The sequence below is a fragment of the Bombyx mori genome, chromosome 4 (assembly GCF_030269925.1).
Source record: "Bombyx mori chromosome 4, ASM3026992v2".
Lineage (NCBI taxonomy): Eukaryota > Metazoa > Arthropoda > Insecta > Lepidoptera > Bombycidae > Bombyx > Bombyx mori.
Window position 1 is genome coordinate 9,560,874 of NC_085110.1, and position 24,121 is coordinate 9,584,994.

Genomic DNA, 24,121 nt, shown 5'->3' on the forward strand with positions numbered 1-24,121 from the left:
AAAACCTGCAACTTTTTAAAAATCAAACAGCTTTGGTCGAGTCCATATCACCCACAAACTCAGGGCGCGTTAGAACGCAGCCATTCAACTTTAAAGGAGTACCTGAAATCATTTGTTAATGAAGATCAAGATAACTGGCATCGCTACGTCTACACCGCCATGCTATCTTATAACACTAGTGTTCATAGTACGACAAACTACACCCCTTACGAATTGTTATTCGGTCACAAACCTTACTTACCTGATTCCATCTATGAATCTACTCCCGATCCAACATACCCAGAGTATCTCAAAATGCTAACTCACAGACTAAAATTTTCAAGAGAGAAAGCGATTAAAAACATACAGACTTCTAAAGAAAGATCGAAAGTATATTATGATAATCACTCACGACCTATGAAATACAAAGTAGGAGATCTAGTCTATCTCAGGAACCACTTACGCCTTAGGAAAGCACTCTCACCAACATGGAAAGGCCCGTATAAAATTCTACAAATACATAATAATAATACTGTAACCTTACTCATCAACAGAAGACATGTTACACACCATTTCGATCAAATTAAACCTGCAATATCATCTAACTGAATGTAAATATAATGATAAACGTTAGTTTAATTTCTATGTTTTGGTTGCAGCGTACTTGTATACGGTGATCCCGATTTTGTGAAAAGGGTCAACTCAAGCATCGGCCTATATTTTGATCCGGTCGGTTCAATAAAAATAACTAACGAACATCTAAGTATAATGATACCTGTAGACATATCTTTTATAAAGCCTCACCTAGACAATATAAACGCGTTCCTAAGTCTGACACGTACTCTATGTAACAAGAGTCAAACATTTGTACAAAATGAATGCGAAACTATTATTCAACCCCTTGAAGTCAGATATGCAGACATGCTCAGAGATTTCGACTCATTTTCTCATCTCCTCAATCATAAAACTAAAAGGTCCGCATGGTTTAATATTGTTGGAACCGGGTTAAAGCATTTATTCGGCACCATGGATGAAGACGACGCTATTCGTTACGACAACGCTGTTCAAACCCTACAAAAGGACCAAAAAGAACTAGCAAACCTTATGAAACAAAACATTATCATTTCTACTTCCACTCTTAAAGTATTCAATGAAACTATCAAAAACCTCGTAGCCAACGAAAAATCTTTGAACAGCGCTGTCAACTGGTTATTGGAAACATCAAAAAACTTGACTAAAGAGTCTTCTGAATTAAATATTAGAATTAAAATAATGGAAGTTGTTTATATGTTAGAAAATAGTATAATCACTTTATCATTTAAACTAGAAGACATTGCTAACGGTTTAATGTTCAGTAAGAATAACGTGCTTTACCCTGCTATATGTTCTCCTCAACAACTATATAACGATTTAGTGGATAATTATAGATTCCTTCCCAGTTCTAGAGAACTTCCAATACATTTAAACCCAAGTAATATTCATATATTAATGGATGTATCTAGCTTAAGTACATTTTATGAGAATAACAAGATCATATTTGTTGTCAAAATACCTTTAGTTAACCCCTTAGAATTAAGTATGTATCGCGTATTACCTTACCCATTGTCATTTAAAAATGAATCTTACATTACTATTATCCCTAGTACTAATTATATTGCGTTTTCAAGAGACAGAAGTCAATATTGTCATTTTAATGATTTAAGTAAATGTAAATCAATATCTCAAAATTATATTTGTAAAAATGTTAACATCCTGTCTAGCATAACCTACCCTATATGTGAAAGCGAAATTGTTACAAAGACACCAATATCCATGCCTGATAGTTGTTCGATTAAAACAATAAAAAGAGATATTGAAGTATGGCAGGAACTAAGCGGAAACAAATGGATATTTGTAATGTCAAGGACTGCAAAGTTGTCAATCGATTGTCCTGATAAAAATATTTACGAAATTAATATTTGTGGCACCGGAATTGCTGAGATCCCGCACGGCTGTATAGGATATTGCAATGGTATCCAAATACCATCTAGAAAGAATGTTAAAATAAAAATAAGTCACATTACCAGCGACTTCGACATTATCAGATACCATTCAAACCTCCTAAATAATTCTAATTCAGCCGTGCCCTTACCTAGAACTCATCTCAAACATACTAGCCTCGATTCATTAATTACCTATAAAGACAACTTTGAAACCCTTAACACTAAGCTTAACAAGATCATTGAAAAACCTCAAGTACTTATAAGTGACGATAATCATTATAATTCATTATCTCTAATTGTATACACTATTGTAATAGTTTTAAGTCTAGCTTTAGTTTATAAACTTTATAAGATCAGCAACCGTTGCATCCCTTCTAGATCCAACCCTTCCCATAACTCGAATGCCTCTCCAGATCCAGAATCACCTCCTATCTCTAGTAATCCTAGAATCCGCATCCATACATAAACTTCACCATTAAGGGTGTAAGTTTAGTCCTGGTCGGGGGGCTGTTATGATGCCCTCTGGTTCCTAGCTTTCCTTTCATCATCACCTTTCCCGAACAGCATCAGCAGTTATGATCCTTTATTAGAGAACAATCCCCTCCCTATCCAGTCAGTCCTATTCCTAATTCCACACGGCACGGTTGCCGTCATTAATCGTCGTGAAATCTTTATATATTCATTTTCGTCAATAAAATCTTTTTTTTAAAAAGATAATTTGTTAATTCCGTATAACAGTGCGTAAAAACATTGAAGAATTCCCCAGAGTCTGCGATTTGCACAATGTGAACACTAGGAACAAACATAGGCTTGCGTTGCCGGCGGCTCGAATTAAGAAAATAAGCAACTCTTTTAGGGGGCTGGGTGTACAGCTTTTCAACAAGATCCCACTAAACGTTCAACTACTACCTGTTCATAGATTTAAGAAAACTGTTAAGGAACGTTTGTGCAACAAGGCGTATTATAAAGTTAAGGATTATTTACTACTACTACGTGGGAATGAGGCGCTCGTTCCTGGCCTTTTCATTTTTTATTATTATTATATTTTTTTTAATTGTATTTTTTTGATTTGTTTTTTCTTTTATTGTGAATATTTCTATTTATTTAAAAAAAAGAAAATATTTGAGAAAAAACAAAAAAAAAAAAGCCCGCTGAGTTTGTTTCGCCGGTTCTTCTCAGGACTGTGGCTTTTTTTTGGAACCGGTGGTAGAGTTAACATTGTTATTTGTATTTTGACATTCAACAAGTGTGTCATACTGACATCTAAGTTGAAATAAATGATTTTGAATTTAAATTTTGAATTTGAATTTGACTGTATGCCTAACTATGTAAGTTAATAGTTTTTTTCTTTTTCTTATATGGGTGGATGAGCTCACGGCCCACCTGTTGTTGAGTGGTTATCGGAGCCCATAGACATCTACAACTTAAATGCCGCCACCACCTTGAGACATGAGTTCTAAGTCTCACTTATAGCAGTACAACGGCTGCCCCGTCCTACAAACCGAAACGCATTACTGCTTCACGGCAGAAATAGGGAGAGTGGGCGCGGACTCACAAGAGGTCCTACCACCAGTAAGGTGTACCTGTAGCAAGTCAACTTGACTCTCCATTGATGGCCATTAACTATAACTAACTATTATATTGTAACTATACTCAGAATTTAGAACTTATAATCTCAAGGTGGGTGGCGCAATTACGTCATAGATGTCTATGGGCTACAGAAACCACTTAACACCAGGTGGGTACACCCACCTAAGCAATAAAAAAAATTAAGCAAATAAACGTGAAACATCGAAGAGATTACGGATACCTAGAACAACTCTTCGGAACGAGAAAGATCACAAGTATACTGAAGAATATTATGGAGTTCAAACCGTTTTCACTAAGGATGAAATACGCCGTAGACTGGATTCACTATTTGATTAGATTTTCCTGTAAAAAAGCCAGCTATTAGAGAAAGTGTCAAAATTAGTGGAAACACTAAATCTCCCACACCCATTTAAGTACCAGGAAGACACTGGCTTCAAAATTTCATCAAAGCCATCCCACAATTTCAAAAAAGAGTTGTCCAAAATTTGCCAACCTATAGAAATGAAGTGAAAGAAGAAACTATAAGTTCATGGTTTACTCATGTGTATCAATATATATAAATGAATTGCTGCTCGTTGGTCTCGCTAAAACTCGAGAACGGCTGTACCGATTTCGCTAATTTGGTCTTGAATTATTTGTGGAAGTCCAGAAAAGGTTTAAAAGGTAGATAAATATGAAAATGCTCGGAATTAAAAATAGCAATTTTGTTTTCACTTTGATGTGTCTCCCGTCGGACAAATTCCTTTTGATTGTTTTAAGTTTATTTTATACAAAAGTTTAGGTCTTTTATTTATCGATTGAATTATTTATCGATTTATTATTTATCGACCGAAGAAGACATGGATGGAGTGTGTGAATGACAATATGAGAGAGAGAGGAGTGAGTGTTGAGATGACGGCTGATAGAAGAGAATGGAAGAGAAAAATTAGCTGTGCCGACCCCACATAGTGGGATAAGGTGGAGAAAAAGAAGAAGAAGATTTATCGATTGAAGGCACTACGAAGTCTGCCGGGTCAGCTAGTTTTGAATAAAATCAAGTACTCAACAACTCTGCTAGAAGTTTTAATTGCGACGAAACTGGATTATTTTTGTGTCCCAAGACAAAACGAGTCATCGAGCACCATAGAGGTATTGATACTCGAATCGTATTGGAGATGTGTGGATTGCAGATGGATTGGAGATGATTAATGTTTCTGCTGACTATAAAATCGCACCTCCTGTGGTTTTTTACCCCTACCAGCGCATACCTAAAAACCTTATCCTAACTGTGCCATCAGTATTGATTACGTTTAGGTTATTTTTAAGAGACCATTATGAGAATTGTGACTTAATAATTAAATTACTGCTTATTTTTTACTTATCAATCGACTACTTCCGCCTGGGGAAAAGCGGAGGGGCGTGCCGGACTCCTACCGGCTAAAACCACCCTGGTGTCCAGGCCTCGTCTCCTGCACGGGGTAGTGAGGCGTTCAGCTACTCCGTGCATCGCCTCAGAGGCACGCGCCGACACCCGCACGCGCCTCCGTCTCGGTCCATCGAATAGGGGGCGAGGGCTTTCCCAAGTCCCTCGCCCCTGGACCCATTCATGGGGGGCGGAAAAGGGCGTTGTCCGCCCTTGTCCTACGCCCGGTGCGCCTTCTGCGGCCGGGGAAGGGAGTCGAGATCTCCCTCTCCCGTTCTGCAGTTTCCTTCTGCGACATCACGTCCTCGAACCTGGCCTAAGCTGGCGGTAATAGTTGCGTTTACGTTATACATTCTTAGTATTACTGTGAATATTATTTTCCTTGTTTGTTGTCTCTAGTAATAATTACTTCTCCGAAAAAAACACAATTCAAACGTATTAAGTATATATCACGTACATTCATATTTTTTTTCATTTTCTCCGTGATGTCTTTGTTATAAGTTATTATTTCAGCTTTCTTTGAAGAATATCTTCCTAGATTTCTTGGTTTTTGTTGGCGTATGTGGAAAAGGTACTTAATCTTAATGTAATTTAATTATAAATTCATAATTTTATGCTTTATCTGTGATGCATTCTCTTGTGATTAAATAATCGTACTGCTGCATATTTTTGTAACGCCATTTTTTAGCCAAGCCAATTTTTTTATGTTTGTCATTGCCATTGAAGTCTAGTTTTAATAGCCAAGATGGACAAGGCAAACGAGTGCTTCTCATCCCATCAAATCCCATCCCTCCTAGCTGAGCTTTTGCTCATCCACCTATCCTGGTGTAACTGGAAAGGCCTCCGGGCCACAAGTAACCTTTCATTAAAGAAATGCCTGTGAAGAATATCATGTCGGGAGAGCTTACTCCTCCTTATCAGGCTATCTATTCCGCCCCAAAAGAGACGTGGTAGCGGAACTAACATATTTAAAAAATAATTACAGAGGAAAAGCGAGTTCCATTTTGTCCATACAAAAATAATATGCCATTATTTCCTCCCATATTTAAATTGTAGAAATATTTTTATTTCGTGGTGATCTGTTTAATCACCACCATTTTTTATTTGATAAGATAATAATATATACGATTTTCTAGGAACCCTTTTTATCTATTCAGTTAATTAGCTTTCGTTCCGCATTTTCGCCAACGTGAGCTAACCATCATTTAGTAAGTCCCCGGTTTAGCATATATTTTTGGACAACATTCTTGACAGCCCCGTGATTTTCGGGTACTACTGACCTTTAAACAGCACATGCCAAAATTTTAGGACATTCTGATCTTTAATTTAGGGGGTTTTTTTTTGGTCAGGAGGAAATCGCCGGACTTCCGTCCTCCCCTGGGGATGAAGGGCGGGGCATGTCGGAGTCGAACTGACTAAAACTTCCTGTCACTCAACAACCCACGTCCAAACCACGCATGAGACAGAACCCATGAAAAGGCAAAAGGGGGAACGTGAAGCGTTTAGTGCGGAGCACATCTCTCCCACCACCCTCCCCCTCGGGACGCCGGACCGGCGGTCGTCGGCGCCACGACCACCAGCCCTCTCGGTCGGCTATCCGGAGCCTGCCTAGATGGCACCGGTTAGAATGAGTTATCCTACTGAATACCCCGCTGGGTCAGAACCAGCGTTGGTCGAGGATAGCCGACCTTCCATCACCTGGATGCTCTTGCGTAAAACGCGTGCAGAGCAGCTTGCGCGTTGTCTTCTTAGGCCCTCTTCACCGGTCCCCAGACCTACATGTGAAGAGGACCCGAAACACTTAGAGAGCCAGGGCTTGGACGAGATGCACCTCCCTGGCCCCCGCTCGACGGCAGCGGGCTTGCGCGTCTCTCAAGCACCCCGCCACCTCTTTCTGCGAGATGGTGCACTCGCAGAAGTCGAGCATCGCCTTCCACGACTCGTCGTAGCCGAGCATCGATGCCACAGCACTCGGCAACGACAAGTCGTTTCCCATTTTTGCGACGAGGACACGGCGCCACCCCTCCCATGCGGGGCAGGCAACGAGCGTGTGCTCTGCCGTATCCAAGTCGCAACCACAATGGTGGCACTCTGCCGTCGGCTCGCTCCGATCCGGTGCAGGAACTCATCGAAGCAACCATGCCGAGTGAGCACCGGCGTGAGCCGGAAAGTGAGGCGTCCTTTGTCACAATTCACCCAGTCCACAAGGACTGGGCGAATCGCCTCGGCGGTCCTACGACCAGCCGAAGGATCGGCTAGCCGCCTGGACCATGATTCCAGCACGGACCGCCGCGATTGGGCCGCGCCACGCCCCGGGCACGAAGGTCAGCCCACCACTGATAGTCAGCGGCGAGCGCCTCCGCCTCCAGAACCTAAGGCGGAGTCCCAGCCAGTACACACACCCCCTCGAAAGAGATGGTGCGATAACCACGGATGACCCTGACCGCGATGGTGCGTTGCGGCCCTTGCAGCAACTTCGCTACCCCCACGGCCAGAGAATGGCCCCACACGGGCGCCCCATATCCCACTTCGACCAGATGCTGGATGATGCGGGCCGCCAGAATACGTTCCCGCAGCTTGCCCACCTCATCCAACAACACGATGGGACGGTACTTCTCAGCAGCACCAGTCTGCCCGTCTTCCACGATCAAGGAAACCGTCCCGACTCGAGGCAAGAGTTGTAAAGCCTCAAGAGTCGGTCCCCCAGGGCACCAAGGCCTAAACCCGGCCATGGACGCCGTCCGGGCCAGGAGCAGTGTCCTTCGCGCACATTTTGCGCACGGCCACAAGGAACTCTGCCCCCTTATATGGGGCACCTCAGCAGGGGTTTCACCGTCGTATTCCGGCGACGCGTCCATAGCGGGAGCAATAAAGCCTTCCCGCTCCTGCGGAAACAGCGCCGAGACGATGTCCCGCAGCTGCTGTAACTTAGGGGTTACAGTAGTTTACTGATCTCAGTTTTGTAATTTTCAAGACGATGTATAGAAAGGAGTTCCGTATTTAATCAATGACACGCTCGTTTCTTGCATCAACTTGCATGGCACTCAAACCGACTAAAAACTCAAAAGCAAAATTATAGCATCCGTATGTTGAGAATGTTTTACCAGGAGAATGCCGCGTGTCACAAGTCGATGAAAACAATGGTTAAATTTGATTAATCGTAATTACTTACGATTAATAAATTATAATTAAACCGTACTTTGAATTAGTTCCCCTCCCACCGTATTCTCTAAATTTGGCTTTCAGCGACTACTGGTTTCTTGTAAACATAAAAAAGGAACGCTCCTGGAACGATCATAGTTTAAGAGCGCCTGCAGACTTTTTTCATTGTGAATTTTTACTGAATTTAACAAAAGCAGAAATAAATTTACCCTCCACATAACAAATATTTATTATGTATATTTTTAACTTGAGATATACATTGTGTGCCTAATAAATAAATAAATAAATTAGCACGAACCTTTATTGAAGTTCAAATCCTAGCCAAAATAAAGCTAGTTGCTAATTAAAGTGCTAAAGTGGAGTTAAATGGATAAAACATTAAATTGTGACCCCTAGATCTTTTGTATGACATTAACTTCTGTCGCCAACTAATGTCGACAACCAGGCGTTTAGAGCACCGCAATTTAGGAAATAGTTCTCCTTCTGTCGGACAGTTAATTCATTATTAATATCGTAAAAAATACACACACCGTCACATAAATATCATATCGCCAAAATGCAATTATTTATTTTTGTTACAAAGAAAAACGGTGTGACGGCGTACAGTCATTATTAATTATAAGAATTAATTGCATTAGAACGAAACACCTAAATAACCCTTCATAGCAAACACTTAAAAACTTCTAAATTATTTTCACGGATATGAAAGAATCAACTGTTTCTCTGTTTTTAAACGTTAATTTATGAAATTTTACTGTTTTTTCTTAAGTAGCATTTTCTTATGTTTTGCCTACCATAGACATATAATTAAAACTACTGTTACGGTTTAATCTCACATTTTTATTGTAACACTTTTATTTCCGACGTTTGGAATACTTATCTATAACCTCGTCAAAACTCTACTTCATGTATACTCAGATTAACCAAAATAAAACATACACTTTTAAAATGTATAATCAACAGAGTATATATTTTTCCTCAAGTACCTTACAAAATTAAAAGCTTATACTTATGACCTCGCCAACATTTTTAGTTTGTTTGCGAGACTCTTGGACGTTGATCTACTAAAAAAACGCCGGCCCGGTTTTTTTTTTGCCTACATTTTATCCCCACTAGGTTTATTGCTTTTAGTTGTCGCTTTTAAAACAAAAAATAGCAAGATATTTAAAAAAATTCTTGTAATTCTAACCTTTTAAGAGCCACTTTTGTTCATCAATAAATCTAAATCAAGCAAATTGTAATAATATAATTAATACTAGTGACCCGCCCTCGCTTCGCTTCGGAAACTGTAATTTATTATTGATTTCTCCACTATTTAATGGATGTTATTATACATAGAAACCTTCCTCTTCAATCACTCTATCTATTTAAAAAAACCGCATCCAAATCCGTTGCGTAGTTTTAAAGATTTAAGCATACATTGGGACAGACAGATATAGCGACAGAGAAAGCGACTTTGTTTTATACTATGTAGTGATTTTGATTAGAATAAAAATTTTAATGCACGAAAGTATGGTTTTATGATAAGTGGCATACCAAAGGTGGCAAAGCGTTGACAGCTTAAGGAAGCTGTCAACGCTTTGCTTGCTATTTGTAGGCGCAGAGCGGCGCGACCCTGTTAAAGACAAAATGAATTGGTTATTAAGATCAGCGGCACACTTTCTTTTGAAAATCTTTTGCGATTTTACTAACGTAGAGAGCTTTGTTTAAATATGAAAATGTTGAATGTATTGAATCAGCCCACCTGGCTGAGCCTTTGCTAATCCACCTGACCTAGTGAAAGGGAAAGGTTTTCGGACCACCAGGAATGCTTCCTATAAACAAAAAAACTTATTTCTGCCCCGAAACATTTTGAATGGTAGATCACCATTATTCAAGATTATTCGAAACAATTGATACTTCGACCTCCTATCTCTAGGTAGTTGACCTCTTTGATTTTGATTTTGGGCTCTTTTATTGGTTTAGTACCAAGTGGGCCGGGAGCGTGTTCACACATCAAAATAAAATTAAAACAAAATACCACCTAACAGGAAGCAGTCGATCTGTATTTCCCCACCTTCAATGTCTCCCTGTAAGTATCGAGACACCAACATAGTCCAGTGAGACCTACAATGATAACATTTTGTTTTTTCTGCTTAACTTAAAGAAAGGTAAAATTTTTAATGAAAGACTAAGATTGAGTCCTTCAGCAAGAAATGTTGATATGCGTTTTGACATATGAAAATGTCAATACCCATCGTATAAAGATACAAGTTCGTTTGTAGATGATGAAAAAAAAGCTCATGTTTTAATTGTAAATTCTTTATTTAGACAATAAAACTAAAATATTTATCAAGCGAAGCTAGATGAAAACGTTTTTCAAGTGCAAATGTTAATTGAAAATACTTAAGGGAAAACTAAAATATTGTAGTTGAAATAAAATAGAAACGTATTTATAATACATATTTACTTACATAAATATTGATACAATATACATTTGAGCACAACTTTACAATTTAACAAAAATCTTCAGTACACTGAATAAAAGCAAACAAATAAATATAGAATCATTATTTGAATGCGAGATTTTGTCTAACCTTGAACATATTTGCCTAAAAACGTTATTCATCTGTTTTTAAATTTCATGAACAGCGCGCGAGCATTCACGGTAGAATGCATAAATTTATGCTTCGACTTCTGATTCACATAGCCTGACGAATTAACAATGCTGCGATGAGGTAGGTATGGCGGAGAGTGAACGCTGGACGGCGCGATTGAGCTCAGCATTTTTCATGTGTTTAGTTAGCGATTGTGAACAGTGCATGTCGCTTGTGCCACCGTCGCACCAACTCGATCAGCAGCGTGCAGTGCGCGTTCTTATCAACAACGTGAAGTGAAACGTTTCCGACCAGATAACATTGTTGTACATCCTTCGACACCGCGCCGAGCGTATTGAGCCGCTGTGAACCCAACGAAAACAATCGATATCCTCGCTACATCTTAAACTAGTGGACATAATTGAGTCAAGGTATTGTGTCTTTAAATCTTAATTTATCATAAATACATATGTATCGGTGTCGGCCTGATGAGGGGCACCCCTTAAATATGTATCAGTTAGTTTGTACAAGATACTTTGTAAATGTTGTCCTATATTTGAAAATAGTAACATTTTTTCTATTTTCAATGTTAGGGATTTACTCGTAGAACGAGGGAAGTATGCACACAGCATCAGTTTGAATTCATAATTTATGAATTGCTATAAAAGTAAACATTGAGAAATGTATCAAAATAAAATTGTAGATAGACGGCCCTAGCTGACCAGTTTTTTATCAGAATAAAATTGTAGGTGTCTCCCTAGCTGATCAGTAATTTTTTTTATTGCCCTTGTAGGCAGACGAGCATACGGCCCACCTGATGGTGAGTGGTTACCGTCGCCCATGGACTTCAGCAATGCCAGGGGCAGAGCCAAGCCGCTGCCTACCGCAAACCAGTATAGAGCTTCAAATTTGAAATAAATTTTATAATCTTGTTTTGTTTTGAATAGGAAACTTAATTTCGGATGAAAACATGAAACTCGTGTGTGTAATCAGTCGAACCGATCGTTCTCGATGTCACTTCGATCAATAAATACAAACGCTGTAGGCATGTACATATATGATGGTACCTACATCCACGGCCATGGCAAACACTCAACAGTCACCACTTTTGTACATTTGGCAACGAGTAGCTGATGTCACTGAACGCAGACGAGTAACGGTTTTGTTACGTTTAAAATAAATATCTTTTAATAAAGAGAAAACGCAAGCAACAAGCTTTTAAATAAATGTAAATAAATAATGAAAATTCCAAAATAATATTTTTCCCGAAACTCTATGTTACAACTCTAAATCACTAGTTATGCCCTTTTTATTGCTTAGAAGGATGATCTCAAAGCCCACCTAGTGCAAAGTGATTATCAAGGATTTTAGAAATCATAACGTAAAATCCACCATCCAACTTAACCCACCCTACCTTTTCGCGTTCATAAGATGCCGCACGATTAGTTTCCATCGTCAATGTCGTCATTTAAATTAAATTTCAATTTTAACTCTAATCACAGGCTATTAAAAAGTTCATCAGGAGACGTCAATGTTTTGCATGTACTTGAACGAATAAATAAAAAACAAACAACCACACTTAAGGACAGAACTGTGCCATTGCTTTGCTAATGTCCATGGGTGATAATGACAAACTCTTATCAAGCGCATCGGATGCCCGCCGGTCCATTAGGGCAAAAAAGGAATCACAAAAAAAATCGGCAATTTGGGATAACATTCTATATTTTCACAGAAAACTATTGATAATTTAGCTGAAGTTTAATTTACTAACCACATAGGTATTCCCTTTGCATTATCAAAGACTTTTGAAATTTAAATTAAACTATTAAAATTAGACAACCTTGATCCTCAGAATACTAAGTAGTTTTTTACTATAATTGGTAATGAAAATCGCAGTTTTTTATTATAAAATGGCTTCGAGTAGGGTCAAAGTTCATTTTTAATGTGAACTCGCAATATCTCTGTTTATTGTGACAGACGAAAAACATCTATTTGCAGTTTCAACAACTTTGACTGCGAGTAATATGCAATTTAAATTCAAGATCCACATGGCTTAGCAATCTAAAAATTCAATTGAAGCAAAACTGAGCCTAATTTAAGGTATAATACATCTGCATTTTGTTTAACGTCAGATGGGCCGTGAGGCTTTCTGCTACCTAGCGCCGTAAAAACTGGTGAGGAAGAAGCTGTAATACTCTATGCAACCCGAAGTTCCCCGGGCCACAAAATTGCGCCAGCTGTAAACAGCTGATATACTATTTTTGGGACCTTTTGGTTCCTGTTTTGTTCCTTTTTGGTAGCCTAGGGGACTATTCCAGCAACGCCCGGACGGAGTTTTCGCTCCTTGCCTCGAGGCGGTTTAAGTTTGGCGGCATCAAACTTTATGGACTCTAGTAACACCAGAATTGTCGTAAGCTCATCATATAACAAAAACATAAAAATCTTTAGTCTCACTTCTATGACTTAACAACAGCTATTCTATTCTAAAACAAACAGTGCTCGTACTTAATCAACATTAATGAATCTCCATAAGATAACTTACAAAGCTATGAAATTGGAACAAAAACAGCTATTTGCTATGTAAATAGCATATTTACATAGCTTAAAGTTTGAGTCTGTTGAGGTCCCGAATTTTGTTCTGACTTACTAACATCATGAAATAATACGTTTACAACTATACTTTATTTTTTCTACCTAAGCTGGTAACCTAGGGGGTTATGCCAGCGTAACCGGGCGAGTAGGTGAGCTCACGGGGCTCTAACCGGAAGACGTTATTATCACTAGCCTAGCAAGAACTGCGCTTCGCAGAATCTACCACTGGATCGGAAACGCGACCCACTAAGATACGGCGAGAAACTCAGTGGGCTGTGTCTGAGGGTTAATATCCTCGCCGAAACCTTCATCGCAAGCGACGCGACGGGTTCGACATGAATGGTGACCGGTGCTCGAGATACCTAAAAGCACTGCTGTGCTTTTAGATGCGGTGCGGACCGGTAGAGGATCCGAAATGACATGTTCGGGGCGATGGCGACTGTTTACCATTCGGTCCGCAAGATCGGGCATGTACTCGTATAGATTGGTACGCCGGTAAGAGTAACGCCATCTGTCGTCGAATAGTAGAAACGAATATCAAAAAACTAGTAATATCGAGAACTATCGCCGATCGCTGTCGAAAAATGTAACGCCATCTATTATCAAATAGCGGAAACACATATCGAAACGACTCCGCATATCGGGAATGCTCTCGATGATTGTAGTCTTATCGTTTACAGAGATGACATGAGGACAGTTAGTAAGCGGTTTTACTCGTGGCGAAACAGCGAACGGATTACCTGAAGCGAAGCGGAAGAAGTGAATTGCGAATTGTAAAGTGCTCCTTAAGTGTACTGAGTGTTAAATAGAGTTTTAATTTGTACTTCGGTGAAAGTTTTATTTATCCCGAGCCCCAGCGCGGAACAATATGTAGTTACCGGCGCCCACGACAAGAGGGTTTTTGTGTCATGCCGCTTTCTTGAAATGGGCCAAATAGACGGCGTATGCTAATTGTTAAGTAAATTAGGTATGTTAGCAACATTTGTATTATTAAGTAGGTAAGTTCAAAATTATTGTATTAAAAGCTTCACCAAATTACAGGAAACGTTGCTTACTAAGAATATTCATTTGTAAGCTCTTCGGAATAAATACGGAATAATTTGAATGTCTGTTCGAAATATGTGAAAGTCTGTTGTTCGAAATATTTGATCATTTTAACAATTTAACAAATTAAAATAAAATATTTTAATAGTATTAATGAAATTGCTACACATGTGATTATTGAATTTAATTTTAAAAAGTATATGAATTTGTATAGGCGCATAAAGTAAACAAACACAAGTAATTTCACTGACGAATGTCGTTATGATAAATTGTTCATTGCTCTGCTTCAGTTAGTTTACACTTTCATTTATAATTATATAAATTCAGGTTTAACGTTTTGCCCACAAGTGCTCTTATAGTTTCGTGATCTACCTATAATTTATCTCATTCTCCCGGGAAAATCATCCTTCTAAAGAATAGCGCGGTACCGTCCCTTGTTATCGCACATTTGGATATGTACCATAGAAAAAACCACTTCAAAACTTCCATCAGTACGCTAATAAACGAACGCGTTAAATACATATAATTTGCACAATGTTTTCTCGCCAAAAATTGGTATAATGATCTTGAATACTTACAAGATGAATAAGGTAATTACAGACGTGCCGTCATCCTAAACAGGCTGCCATTGTTCTACACTTCCATTATTATACCTGTTTAGTTCATTATTTTACTTGAAAAAGCAAGTATGGTCAGAACAATATATTAGAGAAACAAAATTCACCTTAAAAAGAAAATCTGATTACAGCCCGTTTGGACAGAACATTTTCAATTGACCTTTTAATTCGTACTTGCAACAGGTATGTTGGCCAGATAATTCAACAAGGTCATCGCAAACCTTATCTTCATTTGCATCATTAAGAGATAAATATTTGGCTCATTATGAGCTCAGAAAAATGTTCTGTGTTCAAGCATAGTCTGTGTAATTAATTGTACTTTGTTCTAATTTTTTCTGCTCTTAAGAACTAACGAACTACCTAACTAATTTTCTACCGGCCGTCTTCATTCTATACGTGACAATGGTGATTGCAACATCGCGGATATATCGCAAACATTAGCACTAAAAGTCATTAGGAATTAAATAACATTATTTTGTGATGCATCTCTGACTCACGGAGTCGCTACAAAAGTATGTATATGCACATATAATTTGTTACGTAACCAGGCTTCCACATGCCATGATTTAACATAGATTCGTCATACCGCACCCTTTAAAAAATTAAGCAAAACAATTACTCGACAAACTTTGACAGTTGAAATTATGTCATCGAAATTAATAACAACGTAATGAAAGTTTCAGTAATATTTGAGACTTGAAAATGTATCATCAAATTAATATTAATGAATGTATGACGAGTCAATAATTGTAATCGTAAATAATAATTGTAAATGTAATTGTAAATAATAATCTGATACCGCAAATCTATTCAGGACTGTTGTTATATTTAAAATCGATGTAGTTCATTTTGACAAACCAGTGTCTTAAGTGTCTTAAAATCACGTGAACTCCTCTACTAACCTCTACTCCAGTAATGATGTAAAAAAGGAGGAAACAGTTTAATATTCGGAAATTCGGAATTTGATTAGATTTTTGCACTTTTTCACGCTTGTGTAACCAAGTGATAATATCTGTCAAAATTAGAATTACAGAAGCAAAGATAAATATTTGGCTCATTATGAGCTCAGAAAAATGTTCTGTGTTCAAGCATAGTCTGTTTATTGTACCTTGTCAGGGGCCATCCATAAAGTACGTCACACGAATTTTAGGACTTTTGAACCCCTCCCCCCCTCCTTGTCACAGGTTGTCACATTTTTATAACCCCCCTCCTGATGTGACGTCACACATTTTTTAAATTTATGTATGTATTTAAAAATAATCGAGAGAAAACAGCTATTTTCATTTTTTACTTATTTTTATTAAATAATAATCTAATAAAATCAACATAAAGTCCAACATTTCATAAAACCGAAAAAACAAACGACTAGTTAGAAAATAATAAACGATTAATTATATTAATTAAAGATAAAAAACTTAATTATCGAGTGTCCATGGACTTTGGATCCACTCTCTTATATCAGCTATTACTGGTAAATCAGGCACTTCATTTTCGTTCTGAATTTGAACGTCAGGAACATCCTAATTTGAGTGTCTCACTTGCATTACAACGCCGCTCTAGAAGTTAAATGACGTTGCATGAGAGATTATCGCATAGCGAGAATGCTAAATTATTAATAAATATAGATCAAGTTTGTAAATTTTTTAAATTTTTAATTCACATACAATCTTTGCGTTTTAGTATTTTAAATTTTAACATGTGACGTCACAAAAGTATTGACCCCCCCATGCCCCTTGTCACACGATGTCACACTTCGGTGATACCCCCCCTCCCCATTAACGTGTGACGTACTTTATGGATGGCCCCTCATTTCTAATTGTACCTTGTACTTATTTTTTCTTAAGAGCTTGTTACACATTAGAGGATAAACAACGAAGACGTTGCAGTCGAAAGAAGAACAAATATAAACTGGAAAATATTTTATTCCCATAAAGAAATCTTAAAAGGAAAAGGAATCTTAGCTGCGTACGGCCCTGCCTGCTGTACGGTTGCCAAACTTCGGTATTCACGACAAGAGCTAAACAAAAGATTGAAAAAACACAAAAGGCCCTAAGAGAAGTATACTACATATAAAGAAATAACACAAAGTTAGAAGCAAAGTTAGTAAACAAAAAACAAGGTAGCTGATGCCCTCACGCAAGCTCTAAAATTGAAATGACAATGGACTAGCCACATATCACGATACAAAGATGGTCGGTGGACAGCCAAAACTACCTAGTGGAAAGGGCCAAAAGGAAAAATAAGATTAGGCAGATCAAAGAGAAAGTGGGCTGACGACTTAGGTAATAGATACAGGCGCTATGACTGATGGAATGTAGCAAATCATAGGCATAAATGGAAGAAGAGAAGACGTTATTATTTACCCGTGGAGGTGACTTCTTTAAGAAGGGTATAAGATTACCACTGCGCTGGCAGAGATGCATGGATATGATGGGTGCATATTTTCATTGATAGAAATAAGAAATATTTACTCGTATAAAAATACTACCTATCTGTTAGTATTTACAGTAGCAATTGACTAATTACTTAATGGAAGACAATTCTCGAGAGGCTTCTGAATAATATTTCTGCTATATTTGTGAATCACATAAATATTGAAGATCAAAACAAATTATACAATTATACAATTATCGTATTTTAAATATCTCTTTACTAAAAACGAATGTTTTATCGTATCAGAGACTAAATAGACTTATTACTAGACATTCGCTTCTGGAAACAACTTATAATGTAATAGTAAAATCTACTTGTCACTTTTAAGGAAATCAGACCAATTTTTAAATATAATAAAACTACCAACAAACTTATAACAAATTTATCTGTTGTTTTAGCCGTCAGCCACATCATTAAAAATATTTTTAAATGCATTCTCAAAATATCTAGAAAACCTGTCTATATCGTAAATATACGTCTATACCAAAAAACAGAAAAATGAGGTAAACATATTTCTCTATTCCTAGCTTTCTACCGGTCGTCTTCATTCTACCCTTTTGATGATTTTAGCACATAGCATTTGTTACATAAACAGACGTAAACATTCCATGATTTAAAATAGATTCGTCATACCGCATCCTTTAACAAATTAAGCAAAACAATTACATACTTGGCTAACTTTGGCAGTCGAAATTATGTTATCAAAATTAATAACAACGAAATGAAAGTTTCAGTTATAATTGAGACTTGAAAATGTTTCATTAATATTAATAAATGTATGAAGAGTCAATATTTATACCTATAATGTAAGTTCGATCACACTTCAAAAATAAAACTGAACTGAAACATTGTTCAATGTAGTACCATGTCACCACTTGAGACATGATGTTCACACCGAAAGAATTTAAAGACGTAATCAAAGACCTACGTCCTCGCAGGCCTCCCGGCTACGACGGTATGTCTAATCACGTTATTAAGCTTCTACCCCCCCAAATCATGTTGGTATTTTTTTTCAAAGCCGCTATGACGAACTGTATCTTTCCCGCGATGTGGAAAAAAGCGGACGATATCGGCATAAATAAACCCGGTAAACCAAAAAATCATCCGACGAGTTACCGCCAATTAGCCTCCTCATATCTCTTGATAAACGGTACGAGCGTCTGTTCTATAGACACATCAGAGACTTTGTCTCATCAAGGAGTATTCTCATCGATGAACAATTTGGATTCTGCACATTCACTCATGCGTACAACAGATACACCACCGTGAGGAGCACATTCTCGTAGGGCTTAACCGACCAAAACCGTTCTACACGGGAGCCCTCTTCTTCAACGTCGCAAAAGCGTTCGACAAAGTCTGGCACAACGGTTTGATTTTCAAACTGTTCAACATGGGCGTGCCGAACAACCTCGTGCTCATCATATGAAACTTTACGTCGAACCGTCTTTTCGATATCTAATCTTAAGAACCCGCTTCTCCCCGCGACTTCTCACGGCTAGCGTACTGCAAGGCTCCGTCCTCTCGCCGCTCATATTTAATTTATTTATCAACGATATTCCCCAGTCGCCGCCGACCCATTTAGCCTTATTCGCCGACGAGATACCGCTTACAACTCGAGTAGAAACAAGTCCCTAATCACGAGTAAACTCTAGAGCGCAGCCGTAACCCTCGGACAGTGATTCCGAAAATGGCGCATAGACATCAACCCAACGAAGTACAGTGGTGCTATTCCAAATTAGAAACGCGTATTTCCTCCCTCATTAGGAGGAGAAATATTATACCCGGCCAGGAAGGTCAAGTACCTGGGAGTCATCTTGGATGCATCCTTGACATTCCGCCCGCATATAAAATCAGCTCGGGACCATGCCGCGTTTATTTTCGGTAGACTGTACCCCATGATCTGTAAAATTCCCTTCGGAACAAGGTGACACTTTACAAAACTTGCATAGGGCCCGTCATGACTTACGCGAGTGTGATGGTCGCCCACGCGGCCCGTATGCAAATAGACACCCTCCAATCCCTACAATCCAGCTTTTGCAGATTAGCCGTCGGAACTCCGTGGTTCATGAGGAATTTTCACCTGCACGACGACCTGGGCCTCGAATCAATCCGGAAACACATAAAGTCAGCGTCGGAACGGTACTTCGATAAGACTATGCGTCATGATAATACTACCCGAATCCTGATCACGCAGGAGCCAGTTACCGTTGACGCCCTACACACATCCTTACGGATCCACCAGATCCAATAACACTTGCATTAGACGCCTTTAGCTCTAACACTAGGAGCAGGCTTATGACCTCCGGTAATCGTACTCGTCGAACTCGACAAAGAGTTCGACGTACAACCTAATCTAAACATCATCCCGCTGAATTTCTCGCCAGATCTCCTCAGCGGGTCGCGTTTCCGATAGAGTAGTAGATTCATTCGCGAAGCAGCTATTGTTAGGTGTCCTTTGGAGGGAGGTAGCTGTTAGCAAATCCTACCCCTCTTGGCTGAGCCCTTGTTCGCCAATCTATCCTGGTGAAACTGGATAGACCTCCGGGCCACCAATAGTAATCCCTCAATCATAAAAAAGAGGTTAGATTCAATCGTAAGCTTAAACCGCTTCCCAACTTTCTTGCCATTGTATCTATTTAAAACAGAAAGTAATGACCCCCAAAAATAAAACAAATAAGGTAAAATATAAATTGGTTGTCTAGTTAAGTAGATTAGGTTGAATAGACTGAAAATGTACGAACAATTTCCGTAATTTAACATATTCTTTGAAATCCTTAAACTTTTAGCAAAACATTGAGGTGGTAGCAAATTATTACAAAGAATTACAAAAGAATTTAATATTTTCTAGGCAATACGACAGAGAAGCGGTTTTCGCTTCACATCTTTTCTGTGTTGTTAGTTTCATGTAACATTATTACCTAATTATGTTTATTTAAGTAATTCTTGTTCATTCGATGATTATCACTGGAAGGTTTTTTTTTGATAAAACCGCCCTTTGTACTTTTGTGTTCGATTAAGTAGTTTAGTATTGTTTAAACACTATTACTGAATCTGATACCGCTGATCTACTCAGGACTGTGGTTATATTTAAAATCGATGTAGTCTATTTTTACAAACAAATTATATTTTCAAGTACACAAGTACATTTTCTCCGTTAATATTGAGCGTCATGAACTTAAGGAGGAGGAAACCGAAAGGAGGAAACCGTTCAATATTCGGAAATTCGAAATTTTATTTGATTTTTGCATTTTTTCTTCGTGTAACCAAATGAAAATATCGGACCCAAATTAGAATTAGCGTTTTTTAAAATTTATCAGTATTTTATACTAACCAAAATAATTAAACAAATCGATAGCTGTCAGCCCTGATACATGGGAAATCGTAAAATTAACACATCAAACGAAGGGTCGTTTCGCTACAAATAACTATTATTCAGAGTCAACACCAGCAATTAGTGTCGTAATATCAGATGTAAATCTACCTCACTAGTTATGTTGACAATTACATATTTTTTGTGTATGTTCATGTTCATAAGATTTTTAAATGATAAATTAGTAGCGTATTTTGAGTCATGAAATGTTAGAGGATATTAAAGATGTTAAAGGCTCACCTACTAAACGGCTCTCCTTTACTCTCAACCGACGCCCGATCCCAGTCCGAGATAGAACCCGAGCAAGGTGGCTAGAATTCCACGGCTAACATTGCTAATCAGCCGCGCAGCTAGCTACTGGTGGTAGGACCTCTTGTGAGTCCGCGCGGGTGGGTACCACCACCCTGCCTATTTCTACCGTGAAGCAGAAATACGTTTCGGTTTGAAGGGTGGGGCAGCCGTTGTAACTATACTTGAGACCTTAGGACTTATATCTCAAGGTAGGGGGCGCATTCACGTTGTAGATGTCCATGGGTTCCAGTAACCACTTAACACCAGGTGGGCTGCGAGTTCGTACACCTATCTAAGCAATAAAAAAAAATGTTAGAGGATGTCAAAGATGTTAAAGGCTCATCCACTAAACGACTCTCCTTTACTCTCAACCGACGCCCGGTCCCCGTCCGAGACAAAACCCGAGCAAGGTAGGGACAATTCTACGGCTAACTCTGCAATCAGATGCACAGCTCTCCCCAAAGGCACCCGGCTGACGGAATCGTCGAGGCGATAGCTGACGACTCTACTTCTGCCGTCACGGTACGACAGCCCTTTAGGCCGCCCCAGACAGTGCCGCTGTTGTCCCGGAATACCCCGCTGAAACGAAACTCGTGTGCTGGGTTGAAACACGATATACCGTCAACTGGTCGCTCTTCCTCAGCAATTCCATAGAACTGCAGTTCCGTTGCCCCAGCCACGCGGCGCATTCTGCAAGCGTGTGCTCGGCCGTATCCTCATCGCATTCACATTGTTGGCACTCCATTATCAGTTCCCATCATTGACTTTAAACTCGTACTCAGTATGCCCTTCTAGAGCAGACAGAACTGGATACACTATTCCAGAAACCTAATATGGCTAATTAATAAATATATTTAAATGAGTTTTTTTAGTGGCGGTAGATCCTTAGGGGTATATACTTTGTCCTGGTTAGGATTTTTTTAAGTCGATACCAGAAATCCACATTATATATTTCTCGAACCGGTATTCTGAATAATTCAATTTTGGGCATCCTGAAAAAAAACAGAATCACACACTTTGAATTTTTATTTTTTAGCATTAATATATTGAAACCTTTATCATCCAAATATGAATTGAATTCTTTAATTTAATTAATTTAAAACCGTGTGCGTAATCTAGTCACATCGAAACCACATCACTACTGCCATTATGTTACAAATTATAGTCATAAACATCACATAATGGACAATAAAACGAAGAGCCGATGGGCTTTGGATACGTACATTTTTATGTTTTTATCACTATCTCTACGTTTTTGTAAACAAACCAGTAATTTAAATACATATATATACATGTAGATATAGGTATAAAAAATCTACAGTGGTTTTTACGGATGTTCCGTTATAACTACTGAACCATGCATCCGATTGACTTGAAACTTGGTATTCATGTAGAAAATACATGTACTTAATGTATAGGCTAATATTTATATGAGTGTTGGACTCCCTAGTAATAATAACAATAAATAATAATATTAATTTTAAATGCCCAGCAAAGCGGACGAGTACCGCTAGTATTATATATAAATATCTTAAAATATAAAAATGTTTTGTTTGTTTATGCTTTATGCGTTCGTGTGTCGTTTAACCGATTGAATTGAAACATTGTGTACCTAGTTCTTGTTGCTTTCGTAGATAGATAAGAATACGGCCCACCTTATGGTGATTGGTCACTGTAGATCCATTTCCAGCCTATGGTTTAAATGATGAGATATCTGAGTTTCTTTTTTTATTGCTTTGATGGGTGGACGAGCTCACAACCCACCTGGTGTTAAGTGGTTACTGGAGCACATAGACATCTACAGCGTAAACGCGCCACCCATCCTGAAATATAAGTTCTAGGGTCTCAAGTATAATTACAACGGCTGCCCTACCCGTCAAACCGAAACGCATTACTGCTTCACGGCAGAAATAGGCAAGGCGGTGGTACCTAGTCGCGCGGACTCACAAGAGGTCCTACCACCAGTAAATATAACGCGTAGGAGAGCCTGAACCCTGAACCGCTTGAGTTGGACTAAGCTCTGACTACCGGTATAACGCTGGTCGAAGGAGTTGAAGGAGAATCATATTCAGCAATACCTGAGACGGCTCTATTAGCAAAATACACTAAAAAAAACAATAATTACTGACTTTACTGTTTTCAAATGACTGAACAGGATTATCAACAGCAATAGTATATATTGTAATATATAAAATAAATAACATTCAATTCCTTTTGTACAACTTTTCAAGAATCGATTGTGGAATAACCTTTGAACTCAAATAATTTAACAAAATGATATATCAATTGATACGTAATGAGCCAATAAAACTCTTACGGCACCATGCTGACAATGTAACAGCCCTCCAGGAAAGGTTATTAACCCACTCCTTTTTAGTATTGTAATTTAGTTGACAGGCGTTCGTCCTATTACTGACATAAAATTGTAAGGGTCAATTTTATTTAAAAAAATCGAATTGTGAGTCGATTCTATTACAATAATTATAAAAATAAAATACATATTTTGTCACTGTTACATGTTTGTATTGGTAGGTTATAAAAGATATTTAAAAAGATATAAATATTATATAACTTGGGGCATTTTCTTATAAATAAAAAACCTTTATTTTATTTAAAGAAAGACCTATAAAGTTGCCGATTTACGATACCGGCCATTAAAATTTAAATTAAGGTTTTAACCTAATCAAAGTACATACAGCTGTCAAAAAATTCTAAATTTAATAAGTTTTATTTTAATTAAAATTATTAAAAGTTGGATTATATTTTCAAATGCAGTCATTTGTTTATTTATTGATTAGTGTTTTGGTTTTCACTGTATTTGTATATTTTACATTACAATGTACACGATAAAAATATGAGTAATAGATAGGTAATTATGAGTAATTTCAACGTCTCGTTTTTACCATCGCACCGCCCGCCACCGGAGTAGAGTTCATCCATACTACCTGGAGCCACTGCGGTCATCCACAGTGCGTTTCCAGAGATCTTTTTTGCCACGTACCATCCGGCTATGGAATGAGCTCCCCTCCACGGTGTTTCCCGAGCGCTATGACATGTCCTTCTTCAAACGAGGCTTGTGGAGA

At 38.3% G+C, this 24,121-nt stretch overlaps 1 protein-coding gene and 1 long non-coding RNA gene across 3 annotated transcripts in view; one reads left to right on the forward strand and one right to left on the reverse strand.

Moving 5' to 3' along the window:
• Window positions 1–8,934: 8,934 nt before the first annotated feature.
• Window positions 8,935–10,785, reverse strand: LOC110385441 (uncharacterized). Its single transcript, XR_002430712.3, has 3 exons — window positions 10,569–10,785; window positions 10,139–10,221; window positions 8,935–9,730 (listed from the first exon to the last, which is right to left on the reverse strand). It is a non-coding gene; the product is annotated as an uncharacterized LOC110385441 (long non-coding RNA).
• Window positions 10,405–24,121, forward strand: part of LOC100533206 (buffy) — a 49,349-nt gene continuing 35,632 nt past the window's right edge. The window contains exon 1 of one of the 2 annotated variants that reach the window (XM_062677078.1): window positions 10,405–11,122. The gene's annotated coding sequence lies outside the window, so the exon portion shown is untranslated. 2 annotated transcript variants of the gene reach the window in all.